Source organism: Gossypium raimondii, chromosome 5 (genome assembly GCF_025698545.1).
Source record: "Gossypium raimondii isolate GPD5lz chromosome 5, ASM2569854v1, whole genome shotgun sequence".
Classification (NCBI taxonomy): Eukaryota; Viridiplantae; Streptophyta; class Magnoliopsida; order Malvales; family Malvaceae; genus Gossypium; species Gossypium raimondii.
Genome location: NC_068569.1, coordinates 51,650,779 through 51,666,162, shown reverse-complemented (window position 1 = coordinate 51,666,162; position 15,384 = coordinate 51,650,779). Strand labels below are relative to the sequence as shown.

Sequence of the window (15,384 nt, the reverse complement as noted above, 5' to 3'; positions counted from 1 at the left end):
CGTCAATTTAAATACTTCATTTTGACTAAATTATTAATTTTTCTTTTGAAATTATATAACAATAGTTAGTTTTCAATTTTAGTCCTTATAATATGCTCAGATTGGAAATTTAATCTCTATGTCTTAATTTTTACATAATTTGGTAATTCATTTTTTAATGTTATTAATTAGTCTAAACATCGTATTCTAATTAAACTGTTGATGTAAATTTTAAGAATTGACAACATTGTTTAATTAATTCTCTGTTAAATTCAAGTTATTAATTAGATTGTCATTATTTTTTGTTACATGGCTACAAATAAGAATTTTCTTTTTAAATTTCAACATGTCACACCAAATAATTTAACAAAAGAATTTTAATGTTGTTAATAACTAGACCTAAATTTTAAATCCAAAAATAAAGAGACTAAATTCTTAAAATAAATAGAGATTAAATTTAAAATATAAGAAGAATATAAAGATCTAAAACATATTTTGATATTTAAGTTTTCGAAATTCAAAAAATAATATTTGATTCGACCTCATATCAAAATAAGTTTATAACTTAAATGTTTTAATTATAAAAATGAATATATAGAATGTTATTTTGGGAAGTACATATATATTGTCGAAACCGTTTTTTTGAAAACAAAAATTTTAGTTGTCGACTTTAAAAATAAAACTGGAGTCGCCACCGATCCTTTATTAAGGTGTGATCGGCCCACCTTAAAAAATATTTTGGCCTACGAATTTTGAGAAAATGAGTGCGGGAGTCAGTTACGCACGAGGAAGGGTTAGCACCCTCGTAACGCCCAAAATCGGTACCAAATTGATTATTTGATGTCTTAGTGTCGAGGGTTTAAAAAGATTTTAAAATCAACTCAAACGATAGAATTTGAAAATGGATAATCAATTGCTCAAGTCATGTAAAGAAATCGAGTCCCAATACGTTAGGGTACAATTCCTCATAATCCCCGAACTTTGAATATCACTTTATTTTATGCAAAAATTTTCATTTTGAGAAAGTAACATGCCACACCCAATACGTTAGGACACAACAAGTTAAGTTCCCAAAATAATTTTTATACTCATGCATTTTGAATAAAGAATATCCTCGGTTATTTAAGATTAACAAAGAAAATCCAAACCCAATACGTTAGGGCTCAATTTCCTCGAAAATTCCAAACTTCGAATATTGCTTTTATTCAAAATAAACCTTGAATCAAGAAAAAATGATTTTGATTTATCGAAAAAAACCAAGATTTATTTTCCAAAGGGTATGTTAAAAAATTAATGTACAATATGAAGCAAATATTTTAATTTAAATTATATGTATATATGTGTTTTCAAAATATAAGTATAAAGCATCACTACACCACTATATGCTTTTAGCGGCATATTTTGTGGCGTTTGCATGACAAATGCCGCTAAAATTCCAGTATTAGCGGCGCAGTGAACAAAACGCCGTAAAAGAATATCATTAGCGGCGTTTACAACCACGCGCCGCAAAATCTCCTATCCAAAACGCAACGTTTTCGTCTTTATGTATGCAAGAATTAGTGGCGCTTCAAAAAACATGCCGCTAAAGTGTCTTAGCGGCGTTTTGCAATATGCGCCGCAAAATATCTTAACCAAAACGCATCTTTTTTGGTGTTGATGTATCCTAGATTTAGTGGCGCTTATTGATATGCGCCGCTAAATCACCGTATTAGCGACGTTTTGTTTAAAGCGCCGCAAAATATCTTTACTAAAACGCGTAGTTTTAATTTTGATGTATACTAATATTAGTGACGCTTACAAGAAAACGTCGTTAAAGAATATCTTTAGCGGCGATTTAGACGAAGCGCCGCAACTTATCTTAAGAAAACGCAGTGTTTGGTCTTAAGCCATGTTACATTTAGTGGCGCTTATGGGAAAACGCCGCAAAAAATCTCGATGTATACTTCAATTAGTGGCGCTGACGTTAAAACGCCGCAAAATATCTTAACTAAAATGCATAGTTTTAATTTTGATTATATTAGTGGCGCTTACTAGAAAACGCCGTTATAGAATAGCATTAGCGGCGCTTTAGCCGAAGCGACGCAAAGTACCTTAACAAAACGCAGTGTTTCGTTTGAAGTTATGTTACATTTAGTGGCGCTTATAGCAAAACGCCGCAAACTATCTGAACCAAAATGCACCATTTTGGTCTCGATGTATACTTCAATTAGTGGCGCTTACTAGAAAACGCCGTTAAAGAATATATTTAGCGGCGCTTTGGGTAAAGCGCCGCAACGTATCTTAACAAAACGCAGTGGTTTGTCTTAAGCTATGTTACATTTAGTGGCGCTTATATGAAAACGCCGCAAAATATCTGAACCAAAACGCACTGTTTTGGTCTCGATGCATACTTTAATTAGTGGCGCTTACGTTCAAACGCCGCAAAAAAGCAAAATACCTTAAACAAAACGCAGCGTTTTGTCGTTATGTATAGTAAAATTAGTGGCGCTTTTCTGAAAGCGCCGGAAAATATGTTAACAGTAATTTGGTCTTAACCATGCATTATATAATTAATGTAGGTTATTATATATTTATTTTATCATATTTGGTTTAGGTTTAGGTTATTAGAGTTCATTATATAATGTTTAGTATTTTTAGATTATAGTTTAGGGTTAAAGGTCTACGATGTAGGTTTAGTGTTTTTGGTTTAGGGTTTGATAGTTTGATGATTAAGTGATTATTATAAGTTAAAAAGTTTATTGTATATTGTTTAGGGTTTTAAGGTTAATCATTGTATAAAGTTTATTATTTTGTGAATATTAGAGTTTTGAGTTTAGGGTTTATGATGTAGGCTAAGTTTTGGTGTCTTGGGTTTAGGGTTAGTAGTTTGGGGTTTAAGTTTTGGGGTTTGGGATAAATTAGTATTTTAGGGCTTGATGCTTCTGGTTAACGGTTTGTAGTTTATAATTTAAGGCTTACAATGCATGGTTTTGAGTGTAAGGTTACGGGTTTAGAGTGTAAGGTTTGTAGTTTAGGGTTTAAAGTTTAAAGGTTCTGGTTTAAAGTATAAAGGTTACGGGTTAAACTTAGGGGCCTATGGTTTAGGGTTTAAATTTCTTTTTTCCACATTTAAGGGATATGCTAAAAACATTGGAAACTATATGTTAAAAATAGAAAAAAAGTGAAATAGTATTATTTTAAATAATTTGAAAATAAGTTTAACCATTAGTGGCGTTTTATGTGAAAGCATACAAATATTTATTGAAAGATGGCAAAAGCGTGTCGTTTTGTCGATTTTTAGTGGCGTTTTAGTAAAACGCCATTGAAGGAGTTATATTAGTGGCGTTTGTTGTAAAACGCCACAATTTTCCATTAGCCTCTATTAAACGTTGTCGTTTTTATGTAATATTTCAGTGGCGTTTTATTATAAACGCCGCAATTATGTTATAAGTGTTTCCTAAACGTTGTCGTTTTGTATCTTTTAAATTTTAATGCGTTAGTGGCGCTATTTATAAACGCCGCAAATTTATACTGAACTAACGTAAACGGCGTCGTTTTTGTCGCACAGAATTTCCTTAGTTCAGCCCCTCTTTGATTTCCCCAAATTCATTCCCTAATTTCCCATTTCATATTCCCCCCCAATTCCCCGATTTCATTTCCCCCCAATTCCTATTCCCCCAGTTTCCCTAAATCCCCAAATTCCCAAATCCCCCCTGTCGTTGCAGTCGGCTCCACTCCGTGATGGCTCTATAACCCGCATTTGCGATCGTCTACTTCTTCTATTCGGTGTTTCTTCTATTCGGTTAAGGTTATATTTCTTGGATTAAGCCCACATTTTCCCCAATTCCTATTCCCCAGTTTCCCGATTTAATTTCCCTAAATCCCAAATTCCCAAATCCCCTGTCATTGCGATCGGCTCCACTCCGTGGTCGCTCTATAACCCGCATTTGCGATCGTCTACTTCTTCTATTCAAGTGTTTCTTCTATTCGGTTAAGGTTATATTTCTTCGGATTAAAGCCCATTATTCCGTAATATTTGTTACCTTGTTGAACCGGGTGCATGTTTTCGATATTAATGTTTTGGATTATTTTGTTCAAGGTCACAGAGCAAACGGTTCTAGTGGAGGATTAAGGCTTGGGGAGTTGTTCATCTGCTGCAAGGGTAAGTTACTGATTTGGGGGTTCAAAATTTGCTTTGCGTTAAACTGTTGAATTCATAGACAAGAAGATTAGGGGATTTTTAATTTTGCTTTAAACTTGGCAATCGGCAATTGCATCTGGGTATTTAAATCAATGCTGCGTATTTTATAGATTGGGTGTTCTCGTATTTGTTAGATTTTTTATTTGATTTTATATTGGTTGGTGATTATATAACTGTTCTCGTAATTTATAATTTTGCTTTAAACATGTCCAGGTAATGAAGATGATTTTGGTGTTGAAATTTATTAGGCCATGTTGTTTTTTAGTCAGATTTTAACCCGAAAATATATCATCTTCGTTTGTTTGTTAAAATTGTTTTCCGCAGATTCTTATTGCAATTTGTGATTATATAAGTGATACATTAGTAAAAAACCTAAAATTAAATTAGGCGATTGAAAATGGGTCAATGTGTTCTAGAATTCGTGTTAGCAATTACTATTTATTCGGTTTGTGGTTTCTAAACTATGAATTCGGTTTATAAACTACTCATTTATGGTTTGTAATCGGATCCATTTATGAATTCAGTTTTAATTATTTGAAATGAAATATTTTAATTAATTGGTAACAATTTGCAATGCTTAGAAAATGAACACATAATTGTCATAGTCCATCTAGCATGTTAATATTTTCCAGCAGCAACTTTGAAAGGAATATGATTTGGACTGTTCGTGCAAAAAACGAAATCGTTCGTGCCAAAAACGCAGTAAATTGGAGTTCTTTTTATATATTACATATATTAATATGGATATATAATCTATATTTCAATTTTCTATAATGATAACATTTCTAAATAATTATAAATATTGTTTTAATATCTATATAAGTTTTCTAAACTTATAAGGTTTCTATATTAGTATTAAATTTATTACTATTAAATTTATAAAAAATTCTAAATATTGTTTTAATATCTATATTAGTATTATAAATATTGTTTTAATATAACCTATAAAATTTAAAAGTTTTCTAAATAATTATAAATATTGTTTTAATATAACCTATAAAATTTAAAAGTTTTCTAAATAATTATAAATATTGTTTTAATATCTATATAAGTTTTCTAAATTTATAAGGTTTCTATATTAGTATTAAATTTATTACTATTAAATTTATAAATAATTCTAAATATTGTTTTAATATCTATATTAGTTTATAAATATTGTTTTAATATAACCTATAAAATTTAAAAGTTTTCTAAATAATTATAAATATTGTTTTAATATTAAATTTATTAGTATTATAAATATTGTTTTAATATAACCTATAAAATTTAAAAGTTTTCTAAATAATTATAAATATTGTTTAAATATTAAATTTATTAGTATTAAATTTTAAGTTTTCTAAATAATTACATATAAGCTTATATATCTTACATAATACATAAGTACATAACAAACATAATAAAGACACATCATAATAACACATACCGTACATAAATTAAATAAGTTACATGATACACCAAAAAAAACTTACATAACTTAGATAATATCCTACATTATAAATTACATAATAATACACACTTACATAAATTAAATAAGTTACATAATACACAAATTACATAACTTACATAATACATAATTTACATAATACACAATGACATAACTTACATAATACATATTTTACATCACTTACATAAGACATAACTTACATAAGTTTCATAATACACAACTAACATAACTTACATAATACACAACTTACATAACCATCATAATACACAACTTACATAAGTTTCATAATACACAACTTACATAGCTTACATAACTTACACAACTTACATAACTTACATAATAAATAAGTTATTCCTAAATCCTAAACCCGTGTAATTTATTGTCAATGTCAGACTTCAAGAATTAAGAAATGGACCGTTCTTGGATGAATTTGTCAAGGGTTAGCAACGGTTATCGAAATGGGGTGCAGAGTTTTCTAAATTTTGCATTTCGATATGCAAGCCAAGAGAACATGATTCTTTGCCCATGTAAGAAGTGTGTCAACATAAACTGGCATTACCGTGAGGTTGTATACAAGCATCTAATTGTTGATGGGTTTGTCAAGGGTTATAAGCAATGGCTTTTTCATGGAGAATGCCCTAGAAGTACTTCCTCTTCAACGATGGATGTATCTTATCCTGGTACTGCTTACCATCAGTCTGATAGAGGGGATGACATGGAAGGTATGTTGCGGGATGCATTTAATATGCACAATCATGGTGTGCAATCGTTCCCAGGGGATTTTATGGCATCTGATGATTGTAATATTGGTGGAACTGCTTTTACCGAACCGGGAAGTAGTGTACCTCATGAAGAGCCAAATGGAGAAGCGGCGAAGTTCTACGCTCTACTTAATGACATGAACGAAGAACTGTATGAGGGATCAAAATTTTCAAAAATGGCCTTCTGTGTTCATCTTTTTCAGTTAAAATGTTTGGAAGGGTGGACCGGAAACTCGTTGACAATGCTATTAGAGTTTTTGAGAGAGATGTTCCCGTTTGCAAAAATCCCTCAGTCATGCAAGGATATGAAGAAAATGATAAAAGATTTAGGCCTTGGGTACAACAAAATCCATAGTTGCCCAAATGACTGCATGTTGTATTGGGATGATCGGAGAAACCAACAGTGCTGTCATGTATGCGGCCAAACCCGTTGGATAAATAAAAACACAGAAGACGGGAACGACGATGAAAATGATGCACAGTCGAGGAAGAAGCCAGTTAAGATTTTGCGGTATTTTCCGTTGATACCAAGGCTTCAAAGGCTTTTCATGTCATCGAAGACAGCGGAGTCAATGACGTGGCACCATGATGGACGAACCGATGATGGATTACTAAGGGATCCGGCAGATTCTTTAGCTTGGAAAGCATTTGACAATAAATTTCCAAACTTTGCAAGCGATCCTAGGAGTGTGAGGCTTGGGCTAGCATCTGATGGATTTAATCCTTTTAAAATTTTCCTTCATTCACCTCAATGGCTTTAGTTACAACTTTTGATAATGTTGTATATTGTGTTTAGGTTCCTATCCAAATTAAAGTCTTACTGCCGCAACAAGCGATATCCAGAAGGATCGATTGCTGAAGGCTACTTGGCAGAGGAATGTATGACCTTCTGCTCGAGATATTTGGAAGATGTTGAAACAAGGTTGAACAGACCAAATAGGAATGCTGGACTCACGGACTATGACTTAGCTGATACTTATTTGTTCCAAAGCTTTGGACAACCAATCGACAAAGTTGAAATTGCGAAATTAGATAATTTATCGTGGGTACAAGCACATCGATATGTTCATTTCACCACGAATCATTGGAACCTTTACTAAGTAAGTTCTACAAATTTTATAAATATTTATCAAACTAAAATTGTTTATCTTCTAACAAAGATCACATTTTTTAACATAGTGAGTACAAACAAATATTGAGATCTCGTATGCGCGCTCCAGAAGAACACAACATCGAGATATCAATAAGTTGTTTACGAATCTTTTATGAATGGTTAAGCCAAGCGGTATGTGGTTGGAGCTTTAAACACAAATTATAATGCTTTCTCATAACATTTTTAATTACTTAGTTTACTTTCCATTCAATAGGTTTGGAATGGGAAGAGCGTAAGCAACGAAGTTAAATGGCTCTCCCAAGGTCCAAATCGAGTGGTTAAAAGATATAGTGCGTTCCTCATCAACGGATTGATTTCATACAAAATATCGCGAGAGGTTGAGGAGAACGCAAAATTGTGGAATAGTTGTTAATTCTGCAATTACAAGTTATGCTAGCGCTAGGGACAATAATCCTATCGAGGAAATGTGGAATATTTGGACGACTTCTTGACATAATTGAGTTGGATTACTACGGCAAATGGAAAGTTGTCTTATTTCGAGTGATTGGGCGATGTTAATACACTCGTGGAATCAAGCAAGATCAATTTGGTTTTACAATGGTGAACTTTGATCGATTGATTCACACAGGACAACAACTGATAGATGAGCCGTATGTATTCTCAAGTCAAGTCAAACAAGTTTTTTACTCAAAAGATCCAACTGATGAGGGTTGGTACGTTGTACTCCGTAACATCCCTAGAGACTTGTTTGACATGGGCAGTGGAAGTAGAGATAACATCGACGACAGATCAGAAACTTTGCCATTTCCAGAACAAAACTTATACGATAATATCCCTAGTACTAGTGCACAATTTCAATGGGTTCGTCAGGATACGGATGAAGATATTTACGAATAATGATGTAGTAAGATTTTACAATTGTTTAATTATATGTAACTTACATTAGCATTAAATCTTGGTCTTATTATATAACTCAACTATTTTATATGTGTTGTTATTGTTGTAATTAGTTATTAAGTTTAATTACATTTTATGTGTATTGTAGATAAAATGCCTAGAAGAAAAATTATAAGGGAAAGCATTGTTCAAAATGATCCAAACTTGACAAAAACAAATAGTACTGAACAACAAACAGCAATTGGATCTTCGAATGTTCCGATTACACACGAGGATCCTACGGAAGTTCAAAGTAACTTACATTAATTCCATGCGTGTTGACTTATAATTGATTTATTATTTAAATTCTTATATTATAATATACCATTTGTAGCTGAAAATGGTGGGACGCGTAGAGGTCGAGGTCGTACGATACTTAGAGAGTTATACGAGTTAGATCCAGTCGAGCGTGTCAAGGTATGCAGAAACAGTTTTGGTCAGCCTGTTAGATCAGAAGCTCGACTTTTAGCAGGATACATGGGCATTTTAGCACGAAATGGGAATATGTTGCCTATCAACTACGAGACATGGCGTCAAATGCCCAATAGCAACAAAAACCAAGCCCTCGATAATATTAAGGTAACAAAATGTTAATGTCATCTGTAATGCTTGGGAAATAATTTCATTTATATTTACTTTATTAACTTGTGTTTTTTGTAGGCGAGGTTTGCTTTAGAGGTCTCCGATGCTTATGTAAAGAAGGCATTGGGAAAAAGATGGAGAGACAATAAAAGTATTTTGAAGAAAAATTATTATAAGACAAAAACAACCCTCGATGAGAAATTGCAAAACGTCCCGCCGGGTATGTTGAGGTACCAATGGGAAGATGCGGTTAGATTTTGGCATTCTAAGAAAGGCGAGGTACGACGTACTTCCAAACTATTGTAATTATTTTGGTTTATAAAATTTACTATTTACGTACTAAAAATTTTATAACGTAGGATCGTGAACGAGTTGGAAAAAGCAGCCGGCAGCAACAAAAATTCACTCACACAGCCGGGTCGAGAAGTTTTGCATGTGTAGCTGAGGCGGAGGTATTTTAATTTTTAATATTCTCAAATATGTATAACTTTATATTAAATAATATTTTACTACTATATTGTAGGAGCAGTCGTCCGGTCAAAAGTTGGACGCCTACAACTTTTTGAAATTACACATAAGAAGAAGGATGGATCTGCTATGACTCACAAGTGGTGAAATTATGGTACGTTTACTTATCTGATTTCACTTGTTTTAGTTATTTATAGTGTTTATTTTCTAATGGTTTAATTCATTGCATGTAATGCGACTATTGTTATATTGCATTTGTTTTTTACTATATATTGCGTTCCTAACTATGCAATTTATTTATTAGGAAAAACTAAAGGAAAAAGATTCGAGTCTGAAGCGATTGCTTCTCTCGATAGTTCGGTTCATCTTGAAGACATTGATAACCGGATTATTCTGAAGTTTTGGGTCTGAAAAGTATGGTGGGTTCGATTTCAAGGATCTTTTATCGCCCAACCCAATATTTTGGATCCAACGCACCAATACATGGCTTCGGGGAGTCAATCTCAAGCTGAAGTTCAGAGGTTAAAAGACCAGATAGCTCAGATGCAAGCGACCACATTTGAGGTTCAAAGGAAATATGAAGAACTTCAAGACAACTTAAAGCAGATCTGTGAGGGAAGCAATGACTCTGATGAGAGAAGAGAGGCAGCAATGAGAGAAGCAGAGGTCTGCAGCGAGAGAAGCGGAGAGAAGCGACAATAGAAGCAGAGGTTCAAAAGAAATATGAAGAACTACATTCGACTTCAAAAGATGCGGCATTGAGAGAAGCGAGAGAGAGCAAAAAGTACGACGAACTTCAACAGCAGCTTCAGATTATGATGAAGATGTTTCAGCAGTCGCAACTTCCGCCTTCATAGTGTATGTTGCATAAATACTTTTAACGCTTTTGTAAAGAAAAGTATGAATTCACGTTTATTTATTAATTAATATTATTTTAGTCATTTAATTTGAAATATTATATAAATTTATTATTTTTGGTTAGTTTAGATTTGGTTGCTTTTGAATTATTGTTGCAGGAGGGCTGAAAAAATTAAAAATTTTTATTTTAAAAAAATCCCAAAATTAGTGGCGTTTTTTAAAAAAGCGCTACTAAAAGTCATATCAAAACAGTGGCATTTGTGAAATAAGCGCCGCTAAAGAACACTACTTTTAGCGGCGTTTTTGAACAAGCGCCGCTATAGAACATTACTTTTAGAGGCGTTTTCCTCAAAAGCGCCGCTAAAGAACATGAACTTTAGCGGCGTTTTTTTCCTAAGCGCCGCTAAAGAACATGATATTTAGCGGCGTTTATTTCTAAGCGCCGCTAAAGATTATGTTCTTTAGCGGCGTTTATTTGTAAGCGCCACTAAAGAACACGATCTTTAGCGGAGCATTTTTATAACCGCCGCTAAAGAACATGATCTTTAGCGGCGTTTTTTTATGTAAGCGCCACAAAAGTTAGCGACGTTGTCGTCAGCGGCGTTTTTTGTGGCGCTTCTACAAGCGCCATAAATGGAGTTAGTGGCGTTAAAAGCGCGCTAAAGACCTAAAAACGCCGCTAAAAACATTACTCAACATGAGTGCATAAATGAATTTTGAAAACATGTATATGCATACATTTTAAAAAAATATATAAGTGTACATAAAAGGGAATGAAATATACAAAACAAAACTTATAATAATATGTATGTATATATGTATGTGAAAATTGTGAAGATAAAATAAAAAAACATATGTATATGTGCATATATTTACAAAATAAAAATGTATGAGTATATAAGTAGGTAAATCATGAAAATATGTACATATTTAGATACTTATATATATAGGTGCAATATGAAAATAATGGAATGTGTAGAACAATAAAATGTTTATAATAATTTAAAAGAATGTATATATATATATATATATATATTATAAAATATGAAAAAATTTATAAATATAATAGAAATATAAATGTATATACATATATATGTATATAAAAGCTAAAAAGAAATAATAACAATATATATATAAATATGTATATGTATTAGAGAAATATTTAATATATATATCTATTAGCACACATATGCGTATATATGTAAGTATAATTATAATACTATATAATATAATAATAATAATAATAATAATAATAATAATAATAATAATAATAATAACAAGAACTAAAAATAAACTACAAAAAAAACCTTAAAAAAAGCACCATTAAGGATTAAACTGAGAGCTAAACGAAGTTAAAAGGCCAAATCTAAAAATAGAAAACACCAGGAAGGACCAAAATGATACGCGCGCCATGAGAGGAGGACTTAAAAAGAAATTTTCCCAAGTTCTTTGAAGCAACGTGCGGTGACATGGATTAAATCGTCACGCTGAGCAAAATATTTGGGCGAATTTAAAAGGAAAAAACTTGATTGAAACACGTAGCAAAAGAGGAAGGGCTAGGCGCGCAATTTCCCATTCGAGGTGGAGACGCGGACCCCTTCTTGGTCGGGTCAAGCGGATCCACCCCTAAGCGCCTAGTTTCAATTTTGTTATAAAATTAAAAATTTTCCTAAAAATATCACTTTTGCTTCCTTTTTAAAAATAACAAACTAACCCTAACTAGGGTTTTCTTAGTTTTCTCTGCCGCCGCCGCCAACATTCTAGGCCGATCCACGCCTCCGTCGACGCTCCGGCCTCCGATTGCGGCGGAGAGGGCACCAGCTCGACGATTCCGGCGAAAAGGTAAGTTCTCTCTTCTTTTTTTATTTAGGCAAAGATAAATAGAAAAATAGAGAAAATATAAAAATATAATATATATAAATGAAAAATAAAAGAACAAACAGAGAAAAACCTTTCTAAAAAAAAAAGAATTTGTATATCTTTAGTCTTTCTTTCTCGGTCACTTTTCACTTTCATCCCCCTATTCACTTTACAAATCGATTTATATATAACCGAAAAATAAAAATAAAGATACAAAATAATAAAAAGATATTTTCTATTATTCCTATTATTTCGTTGTTGCTTGTTTCCGTTTGTTCTTGCAGGTATGGCTAGAGGCGCAAGGAGCAAACATTTATGAGGTGGTGGTGTGAAGGAGGCACGCAAAGAGACAACGATTCTTGGCGCTAGACTCTTGGTAGTGCTTTAGGCTAGGGTTTTGGTGATTAGGGATATTTGGGGTTTTGGGCTTAGGTTGTTGGGTCATTAACTTAGGTATTAGTTTTCAAAAAAAAAAAAAAACTGGGCTGCCCCATTATTTGTTTTACATGGGCCTGATGTATATTTATTTGGGCCGGGCACATTTGGGCTTGTACATATATTTTAAAAGAAATGAAGTCTTTTTTTTAGAGAAGAATAAGAGAATAGAAGGAAAATGTTTAAAAAGGGGAATTACTATCAACAATGTTAACTGTTATGCCAGATATAATTTAAACTGGACTAATGGGTAAGAGAACTTTTTAGTTTTGGTGTTAAAGGGGAATAAAAACAAAATAATAAACAATGAGAGTTTACAAAAAAATTAACCCTATTTAAGATTTTGTGAAAAGTATAAAAGTGGAATCAGAGGCGAATCCAGGGGCTCGTAAGGCCTGGCTCCTTAAAATAAAAAATTTTAAATTAATAAAGATAAAATTACACTTTAACCCCTTAAAATTAAAAAAAATTAATTTAATCATTTAAAAATTATAAAGATATAGACTATTACAAATTAAAATTTCATTTCGTCCCCCTCAAAAAGATTTTCTGGATTCACCCCTAAAAGGCAAGCATACCACATGGCAATCAAGGAAGTAGTTACTTCTGAATTAGGCATCAATCCAGCTAATAGTACCAGAAGCTCGAACACCCAATATTCCAAACTGCTCAAAATAATTTTAAAAAATTATCTAAATTTTAATTTAGTTGGATCATTATTTTTTATAGGTAAATTCAAATCCGAAATGAAAATGACTCTAATTTAGACTAATTTGAATTCAAAAGAACTTAATTCTAATTGTTCCGACTTAAAATTTGACCACAAAATCCAAATAACTCAAATTAGGAAAGAGTATTATTCAGTTATGACTGATTTAATCGACTTAATTGGTGATTTGATTAATTTTAATTAATTCAGTTTTGTCGATTTGGACAGTGGAGTACCAATGACTAAAATTTATAATTGAATCGATCAACTTAACTGACTTATATTTATTTATTTATTATTTTTAAATTATTTTAAATATATTTGTAATATGTGATATAATTTAAATTACACAAACTTAAAATCCAATTAACTAACCTAACCCAACTCGAAAACCGACCCAAACCCAATTAATGACATCTTAGTCAGTTTCATTAAATCCGTTAACAATATCTTAGTCGATCGGTTCAGTTATTCTATATTAAGGCCGATTAAGTCGGTTAAATTAAAAAAAATCAAACCGATTAAAATAATCAAATGCTTACTTTTGACTCAAACTCAAAAAGGATATGTACCAAAATTATACATGAACTATGGTTTAATGTGCAATTGTATACATGAAATTTTGATTTGATCCAATTCTTGTAAATTATTAACACCATTATTAATATAACATCATTTTATGTTTATATATCGCATGCATAAATAATTATATTTATCTAATATAAAAATAAATAAATAAGTTTATTTCTTTAAATGTGTATGATTAAATTAAAATTAAAGTTTCAAGTATATATTTGAACCACAATTAAAGTTTCACGCATATAATTGTACTAAAATAAAGTTCGTGTATACAATTGCACGTTAAATCAAAGTTCACGTATAATTTTGAGATTTAACCCAACTCAAAATAATTAGACTTAAGTCTTTAGCCCAAAAATAATAAATTTAGAAGTTTAGTCCTTTAAAAAATGAAAAATTATAAAATAATACAAGGACAAATTTTGTTTGACTCTTCAAAATTGTATAATTTAATTTGGAAAAAATGAACTCACCAAACCATTGCCGCAGAAGGGATGACGAGTTTCAGGTTCGCGAAGACCAAACGAAACGATTCCGACAACAATCCCGGCCATGTTTCCTCAAATCTCTGGGCCAAAACCACATAAGACTATAAGAAAACAAGTGAAATCCACAGCGAAATAGAAGCTACCAATGGAGCTCCTTTGACATATCGATTTTCAGAAAAAAGAAAAAAGAAAAAAAGGGGAACGGCTGCTATATCTTCTTCAGTTTCTGTTTGTCTGGGAGCTTTCTGAAGAAGAGGAAAAGCAAAATAGAATGACCTTATCAACTTAGTATAGCCTCTATTCTTAATTATTCTGTCTCATTTTGTATGGAAGACTTGAAAAAGTCATTGAAATTGGGAATTTAGGAGTTAAATTTCGTTTTCTCTTCTCTATTTAAAAAATTGGTAAATTAGCCCTTATACGTTAAATGAGTGAGCAAAACAGTTACATGGCTACCAAATAAGAATTTTTTTTAAAAAAAATTTCAATAAGTCACACCAATGAATTTAACAAAAGAATTTTAATGTTGTTAATAACTAGACCTAAATTTTAAATCCAAAAATAAAGAGAATAAATTCTTAAAAATAAATAGAGATTAAATTTAAAATATAAGAAGAATATAAAGATTTAAAACATATTTGATATTTAAATTTTCAGAAATTTATAACTTAAATGTTTTAATTATAAAAATGAATATATAGAAGGTTATTTTGGGAAGTACATATATATTTTAAAAGAAATGAACACTTTTTTTTAGAGAATAGAAGGAATGGTGAGAGAGGGACAATGTTTAAAAAGTGGAGGCAGTGTTTGGATTTCTAATTTACCTTTGCCTCTCTGTCTCCATACTCTTCCATCATTCCTTTTCTCCTCTCTTTTGCACTATCCTCGCCCCTACTTCTTTCCCACCAACCCTTTTCTCTTTCTCTTCAAAATCATCACAAATATACTTCCAATTTTATTAAAATGGAGAAATTAGGTTTATAAAATA

The 15,384-nt window shown here is 31.6% G+C and overlaps 1 protein-coding gene across 4 annotated transcripts in view; it reads right to left on the bottom strand.

The window, feature by feature from the left end:
- Nucleotides 1-15,384, bottom strand: part of LOC105766461 (disease resistance protein At4g27190) — a 43,423-nt gene that overhangs the window by 24,310 nt on the left and 3,729 nt on the right. The window contains exons 4-6 of one of the 4 annotated variants that reach the window (XR_008195743.1): nt 15,221-15,320; nt 14,379-14,473; nt 12,626-13,282 (exon numbers count right to left, since the gene is read on the bottom strand). The gene's annotated coding sequence lies outside the window, so the exon portion shown is untranslated. Of the gene's footprint in view, nt 1-12,625; nt 14,474-15,220; nt 15,321-15,384 lie in introns of those variants that run through there. The other 3 variants (XR_008195744.1, XR_008195745.1, XM_052630150.1) reach the window with 3 other exon arrangements.